Source organism: Ovis canadensis, chromosome 1 (genome assembly GCF_042477335.2).
Source record: "Ovis canadensis isolate MfBH-ARS-UI-01 breed Bighorn chromosome 1, ARS-UI_OviCan_v2, whole genome shotgun sequence".
NCBI classification, from domain to species: Eukaryota; Metazoa; Chordata; class Mammalia; order Artiodactyla; family Bovidae; genus Ovis; species Ovis canadensis.
Window position 1 is genome coordinate 70,940,047 of NC_091245.1, and position 21,095 is coordinate 70,961,141.

At 38.3% G+C, this 21,095-nt stretch overlaps 1 protein-coding gene and 1 pseudogene across 6 annotated transcripts in view; both read left to right on the forward strand.

Moving 5' to 3' along the window:
- MTF2 (metal response element binding transcription factor 2) overlaps positions 1–21,095 on the forward strand; it is a 75,124-nt gene that overhangs the window by 12,248 nt on the left and 41,781 nt on the right. The window contains exon 1 of one of the 6 annotated variants that reach the window (XM_069598039.1): positions 15,663–15,713. The exons of the other annotated variants lie outside the window; for them this stretch is intronic. The gene's annotated coding sequence lies outside the window, so the exon portion shown is untranslated. Of the gene's footprint in view, positions 1–15,662; positions 15,714–21,095 lie in introns of those variants that run through there. 6 annotated transcript variants of the gene reach the window in all.
- Positions 19,089–19,188, forward strand: LOC138431413 (U6 spliceosomal RNA; annotated as a pseudogene).

Sequence of the window (21,095 nt, forward strand, 5' to 3'; positions counted from 1 at the left end):
GTGGAATCATATGAGCTAGAATTTGATGGTAATTCTATCCAAGACTATTTCAGCTTACTGACTTTGAGTTATCAGTTCTTTTGTTTTTGAGTCAGAGATAGGAGCACTCAGATTTTTGATTGTGCATTGGTGTGGGGGTTGGTTGGTGCCTCTAACCTCCAACTTGTTCAGTGGTCAACTGTATATACCTCCCATGTTCATTGCAGCACTAAATTTATAATAGCAAAGACTTGGAAACAACCTGAGTGCTTATCAATAGATGAATGGATAAAGAAAATGAGGTAGGGTTGTATAGATGTGTGTATAATGAAATATTCAGCCATTAAAAAGAATGAGATCTTGCAATTTGTGACAACATAATGATTGGATCTTGAGGGCATTATGCTTAGTAAAATGAGTCAGAGAAAGACAGATATTGTATGATCTAAAACAACAATAGCAACCAAAAAACCTAAGCTCATAGATACAGAGAACAGATTGGTGATTGCCAGATTATGGGTGTGGGTTGGACAAAATGGGTGAAGGAGGTCAAAAGGTACAAACTTCCAGTTATAAAATAAAGTTTGGGGATATAATGTACAGCATGGTGACCTATAATTAATATGCTGTATTGCATATTTGAAAGTTGCTAAGACGGTAGAACTTAAAAGTTCTCATACAAGAAAAAAGATTGTGACTGATGTTAACTAGACTTATGGCTAACTGATGTTAAACCAAACTTTTATTGTCATTTCAAAATATATACAAATATCAAATCATACTGTATACCTGAAACTAGTATAGCGTATGTCAGTTGTATCTCAATGAAAGATAAATGTTAACTAACAAAAATAAATTAAGTGCTGTGGAAATGTATTTCTAGATAGGAAAAGACGTTTCAAACTACTGTTAAAATGTTTTTTTTTAATGGCTTATTACAGAGCAGTATATAGAGTAACCTGATTTGGGGGGTGGGGTCGCAGAGCTATGTGGACGTGAGTCTGAGTGAACTCCGGGAGTTGCTGATGGACAGGGAGGCCTGGCTGCGATTCATGGGATCGCAAAGAGTGGGACACAACTGAGCGACTGACCTGAACTGATGTAATTCTTAAAATTTGTTGACTTTAATTGGAGGATAATTGCTTTATAATATTGTGATGGGTTTTGCTCTGTATCGACATGAAAGTAGACCTGGTTTTTAGAGATGATAATACAAATCCACACGAGTCAAAAAAATTTATTTGTCCTATGCATTATCTCTTGGTTGATGGCCTCATTTCTTTTATATTGTCCATTTTCTTGATCATTTACCCTACTCCCCACCCTCACTCCCCAATATTCTGGGATATTTTTATTGACTTATTTTTCCTGTTCAATTAAACTTTTTCTTAAATCTTATTTTTAATTTCTAGGAGCTTGTCTGTGGATTCTGATTGTTCCTTTTTTACATCATCATGTTTTCAGTTTTTGGATGCAACATATTTTTAATTTTTTTCTGTGTGTATTTTTAGACTCTATTTATTTGCTAGCTAGCTGCACTGGGTCTTAGTTGCCACACATGGAATCTTTGATCTTTGTTGCAGCTTGTGGGATCTTTAGTTGTGGCATGCAGACTCTTAGTTGTGGCTAGTTTCCTGACTAGGAATCAGTCTGGGGTCCCCTGCATTGGAAGTGCAGAGTCTTAGGCAGTGGACCACCAGGGAAGTCCCTGGACATTGTCCTCCCCCCCCCCTACTTTTTGGCTATTATGAATAATGTTACTGTAAACATACATATGCAGGGTTTGTATGGACACGTGCTTCCATTTCTCTTTTAGGTATGTACCTATGAGTGGAATTATTGGGTCAGATGATATCTCTGTTTAAAGTTTTGAGGAACTGCCAAACCATTTTCCAAAGGCCCTGCACCCTTTATAGCCTCAGCAGCAACAATGAGGGTTCAGTTTCTCCACATCCTTGCTTGTACTTGTCTGTGTTCTTGACTATAACCATCCTTGTGGGAACTTACCTGTTGGTTCAGTGGTTAAGAATCCTCCTTCCATTGCAGGGGACATGGGTTCAATCCTTGGTCTAGGAATTAAGATCCCACATGTTGTGGGGCAGCTAAACCTGCACACCATAACTATAGTCCCCATGTGCTGTGGATACTGAGCCTGTGCTCTGCAGCTGGACAGTCCGTGCACCGCAACGAGAGAAGCCTGAGCACCACAACTAGAGAGCCTGAGTTCTGCAGCCGCTGAGCCTGCAAGCTCTAGAGCCCTTGCTCTGCAGCTAGAGAAGTGTGCGTGCTGCAGCGAAGACCCAGCACAGCCAAAGAATACAAAATACCAAACCATGCTAGTGGGTGTGCAGTGGTATCTCTTGTGGTTTTGATTTGCATTACCCTGATGGTTGATGTTGTTGAGCATGTTTTAAACCCTATAGTTATTGGCCTGTTGTATACCTTCTTTGAAGAACTGTCTATTTAGGGCCTTTGCCTATTTGAAAAATTGGATTCTTTCTTATTTTTTTTTTTCACTGAGAGTTGTAAGCATTCTTTGTACATTTTGGGTACAAGTCCCCTATCAGATGTATGATATGTAATTATTTTCTTCTGTGGGTTGTCTTTTCACTTGATGGTGTCCTTTGAAGCACAAAACTTTTGATCAAGTTTAATTTATCCCTTTTTCCTTTTTCACTTGTGCTTTTGATGTCATCTGAGAAACTGTTTTCTAACACAGAGTCACAAAAGATTTACATTCTTTTTTTCTAAGAATAGTGTTAGCTCTTACATTTGATTTATGATCCATTTTGTGTAAATTTTTGCATACAGTGTGAAGTAAGTATCCAGCTTCATTCTTTTTTTTTTTAAATTCTATTATTTGTCAGCTCTGCTTGGTCTTTGTAGCTGTGTGGGCTTTTCTCTAGCTGTGGGAAGCAGAGGCTACTCTACTTGCCATCCACGGGCTTCTTAGAACCACAGTGGCTTCTCTTATTGCTGAGCTTAAGCTCTAGGGATTTGGGCCTCAGTAGTTGTGCACAAGCTCAGTAGTTGTGGTGCACAGGCTTAGTTGCTCCGTGGCATAAGGGATCTTCCTGAATCAGGGATCAGACTCCTGTTCCCTGCATTGGCACGCGTTTCTTTGTCACTGAGCCACCAGGGAAACCCCGGCTTTATTCTTTTTACATTTACCAATTCCCTAGAACCATTTGTTAAAAAAACTCTTCTTTCTCCATGGAATTATTTTGGCAGTCTTTTCAAAGATCAGTTGATCATAAATGTAATGGTTTGTTTCTGGAGTCTTAATTTCATCCCACCCATTTATTTTTGTGTGCTTATGCCTGTATCATAATGTCTTCATTACCATTGTTTTTAAGTTCCGAAATTGGGAAGTACTTACAGTAGTTTTGTCATTCTTTTTCAAGGTTATTTGGGTATTTGTTCCTTGCTTCATGTGAATTTTAGGATCTGTCAGTTTCTGCAAAAAAAAAAGGCAGCTGGGATATTGATAGGTACTGCTTCAAATGTGTAGATCAGTTCGGGAAATATTGCCATCTTAACAGTGTTAACATCTATGAGCTTAAATGAGTTGACTTTTTTTCCATTCATGTAGGTCTTATTTAATTCCTGTCTCTGTTGTTGTGTAGTTGCCATTGTATAAGCTTTCCACTTTTTGGTTAGATTTATTCCATAAATATTTTGTCCTTTACGGTGCTATTGCAAATCAAATTTTTTCTTAATTTCATTTCTGATTGTTCATTGCTAGTTTATAGAAACAGTTGATTTTTGTATGTTAATCTTGTATTCTGCAACCTTGCTGAGCTGATTTATTAGTGTTAGTAGTTTGTGTGTGTGTATATGTGTGTGTATTCTGAATCACTACTTGAGTTTTATAGCATACTTTTCCCTCATAGAATCAATTTTGGTGACATCATGAATATTGATGACATTATTTCTTAAAGCTAATCTATGGAATAATTAAAATAATTATATAAAGGTGTACACACACCCACACCCCCCACACCCCCCGAATGGCCTAGTGGTATTTTTCCCTACTTTCTTCAATTTAAGTCTGAATTTGGCAATAAGCGGTTCATGATCTGAGCCACAGTCAGCTCCATGTCTTGTTTTTGCTGACTGTATAGAGCTTCTCTCATCTTTGGCTGCAAAGAAAATAATCAGTCTGATTTTGGTATTGACCATCTGGTGATGTCTGTGTGTTGAGTCGTCTCTTGTGTTGTTGGAAGAGGGTATTTGTTATGACCAGTGCGTTCTTTTGGCAAAACTCTGTTAGCCTTTGCCCTTCTTCATTTTGTACTACAAGGCCAGACCTGTTACTCCAGGTATCTCTTGCCTTCTGCCTTTTGCATTCTAATCCCTATGATGAAAAGGACATCTGTTTTTGGTGTTAGTTCTAGAAGGTCTTGTAGGTCTTAATAGAACCATTCTACTTTAGCTTCTTTGGGATTTGTGGTTGGGCATAGACTTGGACTACTGTGATATTGACTGGTTTACCTTGGAAACAAAGATCATTCTGTCATTTTTGAATTTGCACCCAAGTACTGCATTTAGGACTCTTCTGTTGACTGTGAGGGCTACTTTGTTTCTTCTAAGGGATTCTTGCCGACAGTAGTAGATATAATGGTCATTGGAATTAAATTCACCCATTCCAGTCCATTTTAGTTCACTGATTCCAAAATATTGATGTTCAGTCTTGCCATCTCCTGTTTGACCACTCCCAATTCCTGTTTGACCTAACATTCCAGGTTCCGATGCAATATTGTTCTTTACAGCTTTGGACTTTTCCATCACCAGTCACATCCGCTGCTGGGTGTTATTTTTGCTTTGGCTCCATGTCTTCATTCTTTCTGGAGTTATTTCTCCACTCTTCTTCAGTAGCATATTGGGCACCTCCCGACCTGGGGAGTTCATCTTTCAGTGTCATATCTTTTTGCCTTTTCATCCTGTTCATGGGGTTCTCAAGGCAAGAACACTGAAGTGGTTTGCTGTTCCCTTCTCCAGTGGACCACGTTTTGTCAGAACTCCCCTCCGTGACCTGAAAGTTCTAGGACCCACAATACGAAAGTTCTAGGATCCACAACAGATTTCCCAACCTGGGAATCTGGCAAAGGGACTGAAAACCTCCAGGGAATTTGACTTTAAAGTTATTAATAGACATCAGAAAAAGAACTTTGAGCTCTTTGAGGAGTGTCTGGCACAAATAGCACTTTACTATTGCTAGGTGAGTTTTTGTTTCTTTTTTAGAATTATAGTTTTATAATATTAAGATGTTTTAAACATACAGAAACAAAATAAACCAATTTTCAACCACAAGAGAGATGATAATTTCCTTCCCACAGTTTAAGGTTTCCTTACGGATACTTGAACCTCTCTACTGACAGTGTGAGGACTTTTCTATAGCAGTTCATGAATTGTATTAGAAGAGTAGTTTATGCAGCCCTGGTTGAGTGTTCTTATCTATTACTAACAGTGTATTTATACTGAATTTCAGAGAATTCTCATGTAGTTTTGGGTTCTAACGACATTGCCTTTTTTTTCTGTTTTTTTTTTTTTTTAAAGGGATTTGTGAATTTCTTTTATTCTTATTGAAGTGTAGTTGATTTACAGTGTTGTATTTGTTTCAAGTGTACAGCAAAGTGATTGTTATGTATTTTTTTTCAGGTTCTTTTGCCTTATAGTTACTATAAAATATTGAGTATAGTTCCCTGTGCTGTACAGTAGGTCCTTGCTGGTTATCTGTTTTTATACATAGTGTGTATATGTTAGTCCCAAACTCTTCTAATTTATCCCTCTCCCCTCTTTTCCCCCTTGATAACCCACAAGTTTGTTTTCTTGTTCATTTTCATTTTTAAAGATTCCACATAAACCGGTATCTAATATTTATTTTTCTCTATCTGGCTTACTTCACTTAGCAGGATAATCTCTTGGTCCATCCATATTGCTGCAGATGGCATTGTTTCTTTTTTTGTGGCTGAGTTATTTTGCATTTTGGGCTTGTCAGGTGGCTCAGTGGTAAAGAATCTGCCTGTCAGTGCAGGAAACGGGATTCAATCCCCAGGTTAAGAGAAGGAAATGGAAACCCACTCTAGTATGCTTGCCTGGGAAATCCCATGGACAGAGGACCTGACAGGCTGTTCAGTCCTTGGGGTCACAAAAGAGTTGGACGCGCCTTAGCAGTTAAACAGCATTAGCGTTGTCGGTTTTGTTGTTTTAAATCTGTGGTTACCTGCTATCTATTGTATGCAGTATAGCTAATTATTGCATGCAAGATAACTGTTCATCTCATAACTAATATCATGAGGGATATGCACACTGATATTACTAGCTACATAATAAAATGTCATTGTGGAGACATTCTGTTTTCTATTTGCACAGTTTAGATGACGTGGATATTATGATGAAAAGGCACCGACTATCTTTTAAAAAAAATCCAATATAGTTTTGAAATGTTATACTGTCTCTAAATGTTTGGTATTTCTTTGCTGTTCCAAAAACACTTGATATGTTATATTTAAGTGTCATTTACAATTTTTTAAAAAAGTAATGATCTTTTATTAATAGTTTATAAAAATCTTTATGTGATCACAAAATATACTTGTTGTAAAAGCCTGAACATACGAAAGTGTTCTATAAAACTGATATTTTTTCCTAAATTTGAAGGTGTTAAAGTATATTTTCTGTAATTTCACGAAGAGAGCCAAAGCCACACTCAACTGAAATTGTAAACACCTCTGTCATTGCCTGACCTGTTAGATGGCTAAGCTATTTTTAATTCTAGAGGATATAGGCTGAAACTGAGGTTGGGGTGGAGAATTGCCTCTTCTGCTTTTAGTTTCAGTCTTCAAGTGAGGTGAAATTAAGGCAATTAAAAGGTTTTTGGCTTTTTCTATAGTAAAATATGTGCATTCATAGGATAGTGATATTTCCTTGATAGGTGGATTTTTTTTTAACTTATATATGTGTATTGGTGAATATAAGCTTTGATTAATTTTTTTAAGAGATAATTATTAAGTACCTGTTGTTTTCTGCCAGACACTATGTAAAGTTTTAGAGAGCAATATATTTCTTTTCACTTGTAATTTGAAATGCAAATTCCATTTGTTAGAAGTTGTTAGGTGATACATTCCTAGAAAATTCTTTGATTCTGTTTTTAATATATGTTTTACACAGTAGTCAGACTTAATCATCAGTTTATGAAAGAGTAGGTTTGTTAGACTATTAATATTTATGGTTAGTAAATAACCTAGTTTCAACAGTCTCTTCATTCTTTAACCAGTAGCTTGTATTAATGGTTAAGTTTGCCCATCCCAAAACATCTTTTGATCTCTGAGGAGCTTAAAAAGTGTAAGCTAAACTCAGCCTGTTTGTAAAGCCCCATGTAATCTGGCATTGGCAACCCACTCCAGTACTCTTGCCTGGAAAATCCCAAGGGCGGAGGAGCCTGGTAGGCTGCAGTCCATGGGGTCGCTAAGAGTTGGGCACGACTGAGTGACTTCACTTTCATTTTCACTTTCATGCATTGGAGAAGGATATGGCAGCCCATTCCAGTGTTCTTGCCTGGTGAATCCCAGGGAAAGAGGAGCCTAGTGGGCTGCCGTCTGTGGGGTCGCACAGAGTCGGACACGACTGAAGTGACTTAGCAGCAGTAGCGGCAATCTGGCATTTAAGCTCAGTGATCATAGTTGACTTTGGAATGGTTAACTTCAATAAACAGCTTTTATTGCTTATTTTCCCTAACCTACTCTATTAGGTACATCTGATACGTTACTATCTCCTTTTTCTCAGTCGTCTTTTTTTTTTTTAATGCTATTTCTCTCTCTGGGTTATCTTTCCATTTCTGTGGTGACTATTTTCCTTAGAGGATTGTTTTGATCATCTTTTAAAAGAGTTTTCGTAAGATTCCCAGATTTGACTTTCATAAACTTTTCGCTTTTCTTAGTGGGCTGGAGGTAGTGTCCTGACATAAGGTTGTCAGCTTTTTATTTTGGAAAGTAAAAATGTTTAAAAAAACTGCCACTTATCACCATTATTTTGTAAAAGAAGATATATTTCAGCTCCAAGAACGTGAAAAGGATATGCTCTCAAAATACAGAATGGTCTATAAGGTGATTAACTTAATTAAAGCTCAATATAATTTTAACTTAATTAAAGCTCAGTATATCCTTGCTTTTCTTACTTTGTTGTAGATTGACCCTGGTCTGTGGACTTAATTACATTTGAGAACTGACTTAAAACAGTAAGATTTTTGAGCTAGTTCAAGGGGAAGGGAGTGTGGGTAGTTCTGTGAAAAAACTGTGAAGTGTATCTTAACGTATGAAGGACTTCAGAATAATCCTTCATGAAAAAGCCCCCTACTTTTTCTTCATATGACTTTTCATAAAGCGGCTGTTAATATTCTGTAGAACTGTTATTCCAGAACTGTTACTTCCTTTGGGAAACACTGCTGTAGATGTTGATGTTACCAAGAGTATTTCTTAACTTTAATAATTTTCTAATATTCATCAAAATATTGCTTGCTGAGAGTATAAAACATCAAATAGTTGTAAAATTAAAAAAATTTTAACAAAAATACAGTTTGTCTGTTCCCGCTACCTTTCTTAGAGGCAACTGTTTTTAACTTTTAGTATTTCTTCTTTTTATTCTTTTCCCCAAAGGTACAGTTTATTAGTTTCAACAGGAGAACAAAAATAAAGTCACAAAGCAAGCCGGACAGACAGAGTGAGGTAGGTTTTTAAAGTGGATTAGATGGCAGGTTCCTTGCTCTCATCAGGGCACAGGTGTTACAGGTCTCCATTTTTGATGGACGGTTTGAAACAGGATAGACAAATGGTCACATCTGCCTTTGCGCAGACAAGTTTAGGAAAACTAGTAAGAGCAGCTAGTTTTAAAGTTTAATAATTATCTGCCAAGGTGGAAGTGTCTAGTTTAACTCAGATTCTTTTCGCACTGTATGGTAGACTTTTCGGCAGTGTCGGCTTTCCAGGTGATGCTGCTGGTAGAGAACCTGTATGCCAGTGCAGGAGACATGGTTTCATCCCTGGGTAGGGAAGATCCCCTGGAATAGGAAATGGCAGCCTGCCCCAGGAGCTACTGAGCACAGACACATCTGCAGTAAAGAGATAAGTTTTTAAATTTTCATCCTAAATTTAACAGTCAACCTCCATGCATTCAAAACTGATAAACAGTTTTTTGATGTGAGGAATATTCAGAAGCTTCATGATGTGAACCTCTTGATGTATTTTCTCCAGATGGCTTGAACCTAATCATGTTTTGTCAATTATTTTTATTGCAACCTGTGTTTTGGTGACTTGATGCCCAGCTAGCTTCACCACCAAGAAATTGCCCTTGCCTAGGGTCCGCTTGATGTTGTAGAAACCCACCTGGAAGGGCTTCTGCTGGCCCTGGCCCCAAGCCCGTGGGGTCCGTGCCTCACCTCCACTGTGGCTCTGGGCATACTAACGGTGGTGGCTGGGACACCTCTCGCCTCATGACGCACACCCCTACCCTCGGCCCCACCCCCTTCCGCTGCCCGCATGCTGCTTGTTAGCTCTCCTGTTTCTTCTTTATATTGCTAAAGAAAACATAGCTGTGTGTTGATTCATCAGTTTGAGACATTTTCTTCCTGTGATGTTAAATGAGAATTTTTTCTCATTTAGTCTCTTCCAACATTCTTTCAGTATGGTTATACAAAAAATTTCAAACTCCATTTTCCTTTGTAGGATTTTATAAAAATAGCTTACATATGAGCCACGTAGAGTATGATGTTACAGAGTAATCATGAGGCTTCGGTGAGTTAATACATGCACAGATCTTAGAACAATGTCAGAAATTTGTTACATATTTTAAGCTTTTATCTCTAGAATTCTTTTCTTGTACAACTGTATTTCAAAGTTGTTTCACCTAAAATTAAAATTGGCTTAGTTTTCTGTGAACATTGAAATATTCACTCATCTTGCCACAGTTTGTAAAATGTCTTGAAGTGTACTTTTCGAGATCTGTTGTGTAACTTAATCAATCATGTTTATTTTTCTTGAAATATTCTCCTGGAGCTCTTCTGGAGTTCTGCTCTAATCTGTACTCGTAGCTCTAAAAGATGTCTTGGGGCTTGCCTGCACCATCATTCCTTTGCCTGTCTGCTGTGTTGACTCCCTTGTATCCTATGTCTGCCTTTTATTTGGTTTACTCCCACTCTTTGGTATCTTCTGTAAAGGTCAGAGAAAGTGTGTTTGGGGATAAGTCTTTACAGATTTCATAGGCTTGAAAATACTCTTGCACTGCCTTCATTCTTTTTTTGGGTTGAAGACAAGAGGCATGTGGGATCTTTGTTCCCCAACCAGGGATTCAGCCCACAGGCCCTGCAGTGGAAGGGCAGAGTCTTAACCACTACACCACCAGGGAAGTCTGTACCTTCACTCTTGATCGATAATTTGGCTCGTTATAAAGTTGATTTTCACCCTATTTATTTTTCACTTAGAATTTTAAATGAGTACTTTCACTGTCTTTCCGTGTTTCATGCTGCTGTAGTGATACCCAGGTGGCTTAGTGGTTAAGAATCCAGCTGCCAATGATAGTTTTATTTTTAGTTTTTTAAGAAACCTACATTCTGTTTTCCATAGTAGTTGTATCAATTTACATTCCCACCAGTAGTGCAGGAGGGTTCCCTTTTCTCCATACTCTCTCCAGCATTTATTGTTTGTAGAGTTTTTGATGATGGCCATTCTGACAAGTGTGAGGTAATGTCTCATTGTAGTTTTTATTTGCATTCTGTAATAATGAGTGATGTTGAGTATCTTTTCACATGTTTGTTGGCAGTCTGTATGTCATCTTTGGAAAAACGTTAGGTCTTTCACCCGTTTTTTGCTTGAGCTGCTTGTGCATTTTGAAAATTGACCCTTTATTATTGCTTCATTTGCATGTATATTCTCCCATTCTGAGTGTTGTCTTTTCGTCTTATTTATGATTTCCTTTGCTGTGTAAAAGCTTTTAAGTTTAATTAGGTCCCATTTGTTTATTTTTATTTTCATTACTCTGAGAAGTGGGTCAAAGAGGTTAGCATTTGTCAAATGCTTTTTCTGCATCTGTTGAGGTGATCATGTGGTTTTTATTATTCATTTTGTTAATGTTGTATATCAGATTGACTGATTCATGAATGTTACACCATCTTTGCATCTCTGGATGATCCCACTCGATTATGGTGTGTGATTGTTTAATATTTTGTTGAATTCAGTTTGCTACTATTTTGTTGAGTATTTTTTTGCATCGGTGTTTATCAGGGATATTAATTTGTGGTTTTCTTTTCTTGTGAATCTTTGGTTTTGGTCTCAGGCTAATGCTGGTCTCATAAAATGAATTTGGAATTGTTCTCTTGCCTTCTATTTTTTTGAAGGCGTTTGAGATGGATTTGCATTAATTCTTCATCGAATGTTCTGTAGAATTTAGCAATGAAGCCATTTGATTCTGGATTTTTGTTTGTTAGGAGTTTGTTTAAAAATTAATGGTTCCATCTCCACTTCAGTCTGTTCAGATTTTCTCTTCATGATTCATTCTTGGCAGGTTGTATGTTTCTAGGAATTTGTTTTTTTCTAGGAATTTGTTTTCTTCTGTGTTGTCCTTGTTGGTGTATAATTGTTCATTGTAGTCTTTTATGATTCTTTGTGTTTCTGTTGTATCAGTTGTATCATCTCCACTTTCATTTCTGATCTTATTGATTTCTCTTTTTCTTGGTAACTAGCTAAAGATTTGTCTATTTTGTTTATCTTTTCCAAGAACCATGTCTTAGGTTTCATCAGTTCAGTTCAGTTCAGTTGCTCAGTCGTGTCTGACTCTTTGCGACCCCATGAATTGCAGCATGCCAGGCCTCCCTGTCCATCACCAACTCCTGGAGTTCACTCAGATTCATATCCTTCGAGTCAGTGATGCCATCCAGCCATCTCATCCTCTGTTGTCCCCTTCTCCTCCTGCCCCGAATCCCTCCCAGCATCAGAGTCTTTTCCAGTGAGTCAACTCTTCGCACGAGGTGGCCAAAGTACTGGAGTTTCAGCTTTAGCATCATTCTTTCCCAAGAAATCCCAGGGTTGATCTCCTTCAGAATGGACTGGTTGGATCTCCTTGCAGTCCAAGGGACTCTCAAGAGTCTTCTCCAACACCACAGTTCAAAAGCATCAATTCTTCGGCACTCAGCCTTCTTCACAGTCCAACTCTCACATCCATACATGACTACTTGGAAAAACCATAGCCTTGACTAGACAGACCTTTGTTGGCAAAGTAATGTCTCTGCTTTTGAATATACTATCTAGGTTGGCCATAACTTTTCTTCCAAGGAGTAAGCATCTTTTAATTTCATGGCTGTAATCACCATCTGCAGTGATTTTGGACCCCCCAAAATAAAGTCTGATACTATTTCCACTGTTTCCCCATCTATTTCCCATGAAGTGATGGGACCGGATGCCATGATCTTCGTTTTCTGAATGTTGAGCTTTAAGCCAGCTTTTTCACTCTCCTCTTTCACTTTCATCAAGAAGCTTTTGAGTTCCTCTTCACTTTCTGCCATAAGGGTGGTGTCATCTGCATATCTGAGGTGATTGATATTTCTCCCGGCAATCTTGATTCCAGCTTGTGTTTCTTCCAGTCCAATGTTTCTCATGATGCACTCTGCATAGAAGTTAAATAAGCAGGGTGACAATATACAGCCTTGACACACTCCTTTTCTGATTTGGAACCAATCTGTTGTTCCATATCCAGTTCTAACTGTTGCTTCCTGACCTGCATACAGGTTTCTCAAGAGGCAGGTTAGGTGGTCTGGTATTCCCATCTCTTTCAGAATTTTCCACAGTTTATTGTGATCCACAGAGTCAAAGGCTTTGGCATAGTCAATAAAGCAGAAATAGATGTTTTTCTGGAACTCTCTTGCCTTTTCCATGATCCAGCGGATGTTGGCAATTTGATATCTATTGTCTTTTTAGTCTCTATTTTATTTATTTCTGCTCTGATCTTTGTTATTTCCTTCTTTCTGCTAACTCTTGCCCTTGTTCTTCTCTTTCTAGTTCCTTGGAGTGTAAAGTTAGGTTGCTTATTATAGATTTTTCTGGTTTCCTGACATAGGCCTGTATTACTATGGAATTCCTTCTTAGAATTGCTTTTGCTGCATCCCGTATGTTTTGGTATGTTCTTTTTCCATCTTCATTTGTCTTAAGATATTTTTTAATATCTCTTTTGATTTTTCTTTGAATTGTTGGTTGTCCAGTAGTATGTCGTTTAATTACGTATTTGTGATTTTTTTCGTTTTTTTTTTTTCTTAAAATCTATTTGTAGTTTCATACCACTGTAGTGGGAAAAGACTAATAAAAGACACAGAAGGGCATTACATAATGGTAAAGGGGTCAATACAACAAGAGGATATAATATTTGTAAATACTTATGCACCCAGATGGGATCACTTAATGTTTAAACAATAATTAAGAGACCCAAGGGAGAAATACACAGCAGTACAATAATAATAGGGGACTTTAATACTCCCTTTTCATCAGTGGATAGATCATGCTGACAGAACCTCAAAAAGGAAACATTGACCTTAAATGATCCAAGTGGATTTTCATAGATATATACAGAACATTCCATTCAAAAGGAATAGAATATACTTTCTTCTATTCCATCATGTGTTTCATGTGTACATGAAATATTCTCCAAGATACATTATATATTAGGCTACAAAATAAGTCTTAACGTTTTTCTTTTCTATTAATAGATATTTTAAAAAGTGACTTATCTAAGTACTGCATTAGCCATATCTGAAAAGTTTTAATATATGATATTTTTATAATTGTTCAACTCAAAATACTTGATAATTTCCATTATGGTTGCTTCTTTGGCCCGTGGGTTATTTTAGAAGTATATGACTAAGTTTTTAAAATTTTAATTTATATTCTTATGGCTTTTTAGTTCTATACCATTGCAGTCAGAGAACATAAGCCATATGATTTTTATAGCTTGAAATTTGTTGAGACTTGTTTTATGTCTTAGTATATGGTCAGTGTTTATAAATATTTTGTCTAATAGACATCTGTTCTTTGATGAAACAGATAATTTAACATGGCTGCTGTTTTCCTCCTAATTTCCCTTGTATTATCCTCCCATTCTCTCAAGTTGAAAACCTGGGAATTATTCTAAATTTCTCGTTTGCTTTTAATACCACATGGAGTTAATTCTAGATATCTGTCCAGTATACTTTTAAAATTATTTAATATCATTACTAAAATGAAAACCTTGGAAAGCCTAAAGTATAAAAACTAAGTTACTCAAAGCCCTGCTATACATGACTCTAATTCATGTTGTTATTTTCTTGTTCATAGATTATTGTGGATTTATTACAGTTTCCATCTTTTCTCTCCTTTGATAGCATATAGTTATTTGTATGTTTATTTATTCAGCTGGTATTGATAACCTATTATGTGCTAGGTACTGGGTATAGGTAGGCTTCCCAAGTGGCTCAGTGGTAAAGAATCCACCTACCAATACAGGAGACACAGGTTCAATCCCTGGGTCAGGAAGATCCCCTGGAGAAGGAAATGGCAACCCACTCCAGTATTCTTGCCTGAAAAATCCTGTGGACAGAGGAGCGTGGCAAGTTACTCTCCACGGAGTTGCAAAGAGTCCAACATGACTGAGCACACGCGCGTGCCTTATATGCATTTTTCATTTGGCCAGTGTTATTTTTTGCTGCTTTTTCTCTGAAGTTTTGTACCTAGAAAAGTGTGTATTGTTGTGGAACTTAGTGCCTTTGCATATGTTCCCTAGGCTTACAAAGCCCTTTATAAAGTTCATCTGGGAAACTACTGCTCATGTTTCAGGTTAATCAGCTGAGTGTTGATGAAGTCTTGACTGATCTTGTCTCTTGCTCCTAGATAGATTAGAAATTCTTTCTGAGTTTGTTCATTATAGGAAATGTTTTTTCATGCCCTTTTGTTCCCCCATTTAGTCTGTGGTTCCTTGGTGTTACGTTATATATGTTTCTCTTACCACCTAGCATAGTACCTGGGATGTAGCAGATATTTAACAGGTAGAATCATCATATTTGCCTTAACTTCCGTTTGACCTCTTCTTCAAAATTGTTTGGGGAACGGACTGTTTTTGTTGCTTAAATTGTCTGGTTAATTAAAAGTATATTTGTTCTGAGATACCAGTTTTCAGCTACTAACAGCTTAGGAGACAAAAGTGTATGAGTTAGTTGTTTATAGTAAGGGTGTAATCTGGGACTACACTGGCATTCAAATGGTTAAGACTCTGCTTCCAGTGTAGGAAGTGCAGGTTTGATCCTTGGTTGGGGAACTAAGATCTCATGCTGTGCAGTGTGCCTCCTCCCCCCAAAGAAAGCCATATACATATTTAATATGTATTATTTTATACATAATTCACTGTGAATGGGAATTAGGATTCCAAGTCGCCTGGTCTATAATTTGTCATATAACTTATTTGCAGTGTTCCTAATACTTTCTACCCACTGTAATGGTTTCAAAATTTAAACCTGTGCTCTAATTGAGCGTGTTTCTTCTCAGCGTTGCCCAGCTGTAGGACTGAGGTATCTGCTGATTCTAAGCCTCTAGTGGTAACCCTGACCAGGTGTTCCAGCAAGGTGACGGTGGAGAGGATAACATCGACAGTTGTGAGAAGTAAGATGTCCGTATCTTAAACAGGTGGACACTGCCCACTGACCCACACCCAGTTGTCTAGCTTTTCAGGTAAATAACGTGGAGGGGGTTCTGAAGAAAGACCTTCATACTTTGGCTTTTCAACCTAAGTTTTGCCTTCCCAGCTAATAACCCTGAAGCTTATCTCATCACTCTTTAAGTTCTGTATCAGAAGGAAGAATTCACATGCAAATTCTTATAACCTCAGTCTTAAATCGGAGAAGGCAATGGCACCCCACTCCAGTATTCTTGCCTGGAAAATCCCATGGACGGAGGAGCCTGGTAGGCTGCAGTCCATGGGGTCGCTGAGGGTTGGACATGACAGAGCGACTTCACTTTCGCTTTTCATTATCATGCATTGGAAAAGGAAATGGCAACCCACTCCAGTGTTCTTGCCTGGAGAATCCCAGGGATGGGGGAGCCTGGTTGCCTGCCGTCTACGGGGTCGCACAGAGTCGGACACGACTGAAGCGACTTAGCAGCAGCAGCAGCAGCAGCAGCAGTCTTAAATATCAGTGAACAAGGAAAAGTTCACTGAAAGCCTGTTGCATGAAAGGAGAGCCCAAGATAAACTGAAGAAATGATTCCTGAATAAGTAGATAATGGAAAGGGTTTACTGAGAAGTGAGCAAGTATGATGAAAAGAAGAGCCTCCATCTAGACACATCCTTATGAATTTTGAAGATATCAATGATAAAGGAAGATCCTAAAAACCTCCTGAAGGGAAAAAAGCACTAGCCTACCAGGGAGGAAAAAGCAGAGTGGCATAATTCTGATTTTCATTGTCAGTGCTAAGTGCTGGATGTAGTTTAGGAGTTCAGTCAGACTTCTGAGAGAATTATTTTCAACATAAAACTCTCTAGGACTGAATAGTTTTAGATACATAAAGATTCAGAATATGTACATGCACACATCTTTTTATTGCAAGCCGCTGGTTCAACAAAAGAATATATGATCCAGAAAATAAAGTGATAAGGGAAACTTCAAAGGTGATGGGGCCTAGAAGATTATTAGTGCAGATTGGTTCAGGAATGAGGAGAATTCTAATAGTAAAACTTATATGTGAGGAAAAAAATTGACAGTCTGACAATTTGAACTAAGGAGACACTAAACTAGTATATTAATAAGCAATTTTAGGAAAAATAAAAAGTGAATAAGAAAGGATATATAATAAATGTATGCCATTTAGCTGAGTAAAACACTTCATTGATTTCTTGAAAATAGTCCAGTAAGATTTGTAGAGGAAGGGGTTTGGTGATTATTGTTTTTATAATAAATAGTTAAGATCTGAAGTTGAACAATTAAAAAAGAGAAATATAAGCACATTATTTAGAAATATGGTGATACCTCCCAAGAGAAATGGGTGAAAGCATCAGTCTCTGGAGAGCAGGACTGAAATATGGGAAGGGATTGGTGGGGAACTACTGCATTTCATTTTAATCCTTTCTGTAATACTTGATTTAAAAAATGTAATCATTATTTTGTCTTCATTGTTTCTAAAACTAAGCACTTGAGTAGAGCAGCCATAAAGCTGCCTGCTTATGTTGTCTGTCCTCTAGGTCCAACCCTGGTTCCGTTAGATGTTCTACAGTGAAACCATAGCCAGTCAGAAGGCAGCCAACCTCAAACTTCATTTTGCTATATTTGCCTCAAAAGAGAATTTCTTCCCTGTTGCTTTAATGCAGGGTGAAGGTTCTGTAGATTGTCTTCTACTTCCCTTATATCTGGGCTCTGCTTTGGCCCTGCTTGACCTCATGAATTTGACTGTATTTTTGTGAAAGGTCCCATCAGAAGTGGCATCATTGTTAGGTTACATTATATTCTTCACATGTGATTATATCCCAAACACATGGTAGGGAAGGGAAGAAATTGTAGGAAAGAGCCTGGGCAAGATGGCAACTTTTACTCTTTAAGATGAGATGGGATTGATCAGGACCTGAGATGCTTGGGGTTAAGGTAGCAGCAGAATAGGTTTTTTTTCCTTCCCTTTCTCCTTTGGCAGTGCTAGTCATTTCTTGCTATTGCATATCCTTTTGAGTTTCTGGATTGAGGTGAGTAAGAGGTGGAATGTGCTCCAGTGGGAGATTGCAGTAGTGAATTGGGACTAGATTTTTCTTCCCTTCTTTCTTTGCTGCTAAGTACTTACGGGTTGAAGGTTAGTGGCAGGGGTACTTGAGACATGGTTGTAGTGAATCTGTCTTGGCTTATTGGGTTTATTACAGAAAAATAAGGAAACCTTAAGCACAATAGAGGGACAGAAGTTCCTATCAGGGAGGTGAGTCACTTGTTTGGCTCTTAGACTGTTTTTAATTAAGAGTCCTGCTGATAATTTATTGATTACTGTGTTTCTACTGCATTCTGAGCACTGTGCTGTGTATCTGGGAAGTATTGGTAAACAAAACTGGGACAGTCTTTTCCCCTCTCAGAGAAGGGTTGAGAAGTAAAGACAAATTAGTGCTCCACTGTGCAAATGGAGCACAGTGTGGAAAGTACAGTGATTGGAGAGCTATATATAGTATACTAAGAAAGCATGTAACCTGAACTTGGTGGCTGGGCTTGAATCAGCCCTAAGAACTTAAGTTTTCATTCCAATCCCAAGGAAGGGCAATGCCAAAGAATGTTCAAACTACTGCACAATTGGACTCATCTCACATGCTAACCAAGTAATGCTGAAAATTCTCCAAGCCAGTCTTCAACAGTCCATGAACCTTGAACTTCCAGGTGTTCAAGCTGGATTTAGAAAAGGCAGAGGAACCAGAGATCAAATTGCTGACATCCATTGGATCATAGAAAAAGCAAGAGAATTCCAGAAAAACATCTCCTTTATTGATTACATCAAAGCCTTTGACTGTGTAGATCACAGCAAACTGTGGAAAATTCTTCAAGAGATGGGAATACCAGATCTGCTTCCTGAGAAATCTGTATGCAGGTCAGGAAGCAACAGTTAGAACTGGACATGGGACAACAGACTGGTTCCAAATTGGGAAAGGAGTATGTCAAGGCTGTATACTGTCACCCTGCTTATTTAACTTATATGCAGAATACATCATGTGAAATGTCAGGCTGGATGAAGCACAAGCTGAAATCAAGATTGCTGGGAGAAACATCAGTAACTTCAGATAGGCAGATGACACCACCCTTATGGCAGAAAGTGAAGAGGAACTGGTGAGCCTCTTGATGAAAATGAAAGAGAAAAGTGAAAAAACTGGCGTAAAACTCAACATTGAAAAAAACTAAGATCATGGCATCTCATCCCATCACTTCATGGCACATAGATAGGGAAACAATGGAAATAGTGACAGACTTTCTTTTCTTGGGCTGCAGCATCACTGCAGATGGTGACTGCAGCCATGAAATTAACAGACACTTGGTCCTTGGAAGAAAAGCTATGACCAACCTAGACAGCATATTAAAAAGCAGAGACAACTCGCTTCGGCAGCACATATACTAAAATTGGAACAATACAGAGATTAGCATGGCCCCTGCGCAAGGATGATACACAAATTCGTGAAGTGTTCCATATTTTTTCACAGCAGGATCCTCTATGATCCACCTCCCAGAATACTGGAAATAAAAGCAAAAATAAACAAATGGGATCTAATTAAAATTAAAAGCTTCTGGACAACAAAGGAAACGATAAACAAGGTGAAAAGACAGCCTTCTGAATGGGAGAAAATAATAGCAAATGAAGCAACTGACAACTAATCTCAAAAATATACAAGCAACTTATGCAGCTCAATTCCAGAAAAATAAACAACCCAATCAAAAAATGGGCCAAAGAACTAAATAGACATTTCTCCAAAGAAGACGTATGGATGGCTAACAAACACATGAAAAGATGCTCAACATCACTCATTATCAGAGAAATGCAAATCAAGACCACAATGAGGTACCATTTCACACCAGTCAGAATGTCTGCAATCCAAAAATCTGCAAGCAATAAATGCTGGAGAGGGTGTGGAGATAAGGGAACCCTCTTACACTGTTGGTGGGAATGCAAACTAGTACAGCCACTATGGAAAACAGTGTGGAGATTCCTTAAAAAACTGGAAATAGAACTGCCGTATGACCCAGCAATCCCACTTCTGGACATACACACCAAGGAAACCAGAATTGAAAGAGACACATGTACCCCAATGTTCATTGCAGCACTGTTTATAATAGCCAGGACATGGAAACAACCTAGATGTCCATCAGCAGATGAATGGATAAGAAAGCTGTGGTACATATACACAATGGAGTATTACTCAGCCATTAAAAAGAATACATTTGAATCAGTTCTAATGAGATGGATGAAACTGGAGCTGATTATCCAGAGTGAAGTAAGCCAGAAAGAAAAACACCAATACAGTATACTAACACATATATATGGAATTTAGAAAGATGGTAATGATGACCCTGTATGCGAGACAACAAAAGAGACACAGATGTATAGAATGGACTTTTGGACTGTGAGGGAGAGGGACAGGGTGGGATGATATGGGAGAATGGCACTGAAACGTGTATACTATCATGTAAGAAACGAATCGCCAGTCTATGTTTGATACAGGATACAGGATGCTTGGGGCTGGTGCACGGGGATGATCCAGAGAGATGATATGGGGTGGGAGGTGGAAGGGGGTTTCAGGAATGGGAACTCATGTATACCCGTGGTGGATTCATGTCAGTGTATGGCAAAACCAATACAGTATTGTAAAGTAAAATTAAAAAAAAAAAAAGGCAGAGACATTACTTTGCCTACAAAGGGCCGTTTAGTCAAAGCTATAGTTTTTCCAATAGTCAACTATGGATGTGAGAGTTGGACTATAAAGAAAACTGAGTGCCGAAAAATTGATGCTTCTGAGCTGTGGTGTTGGAGAGAACTCTTGAGAGTCCCTTGGACTGCAAGGAGATCCAACCAGTCCATCTTGAAGGAGATCAGACCTGAATATTCATTGGAAGGACTGATGCTGAAGCTGAAACTCCAAAATTTTGGCTACCTGATGCGAGGAACTGACTCATTTGAAAAGACCCTAATGCTGGGAAAGATTGAAGGCAGGAGGAGAAGGGGACGACAGAGGATGAGATGCTTGGATGGCATCACCGACTCAATAGGCATGAGTTTAAGTAAGCGCTGGTAGTTGTTGATGCACAAGGAAGCCTGGTGTGCTGCAGTCCATGGGTTTGCAGAGTCGGACATGACTGAGTGATTGAACTGAACTGAAGAACTAAGAAGAAAAGTCTGTTTGAGTCTTTCCTACCAAGATCTTGAGCTTCGAAGATAGGAACCTTGACTGTCTCGTTCACCAGGCCTAGAATAGGCACTTAGTTCAGTTCAGTTCAGTCTCTCAGTCGTGTCCAACTCTTTGCGACCTCATGAATCGCAGCACACCAGGCCTCCCTGTTCGGAGTTCACTCAGACTCAAGTCCATCGAGTCCGTGATGCCATCCAGCC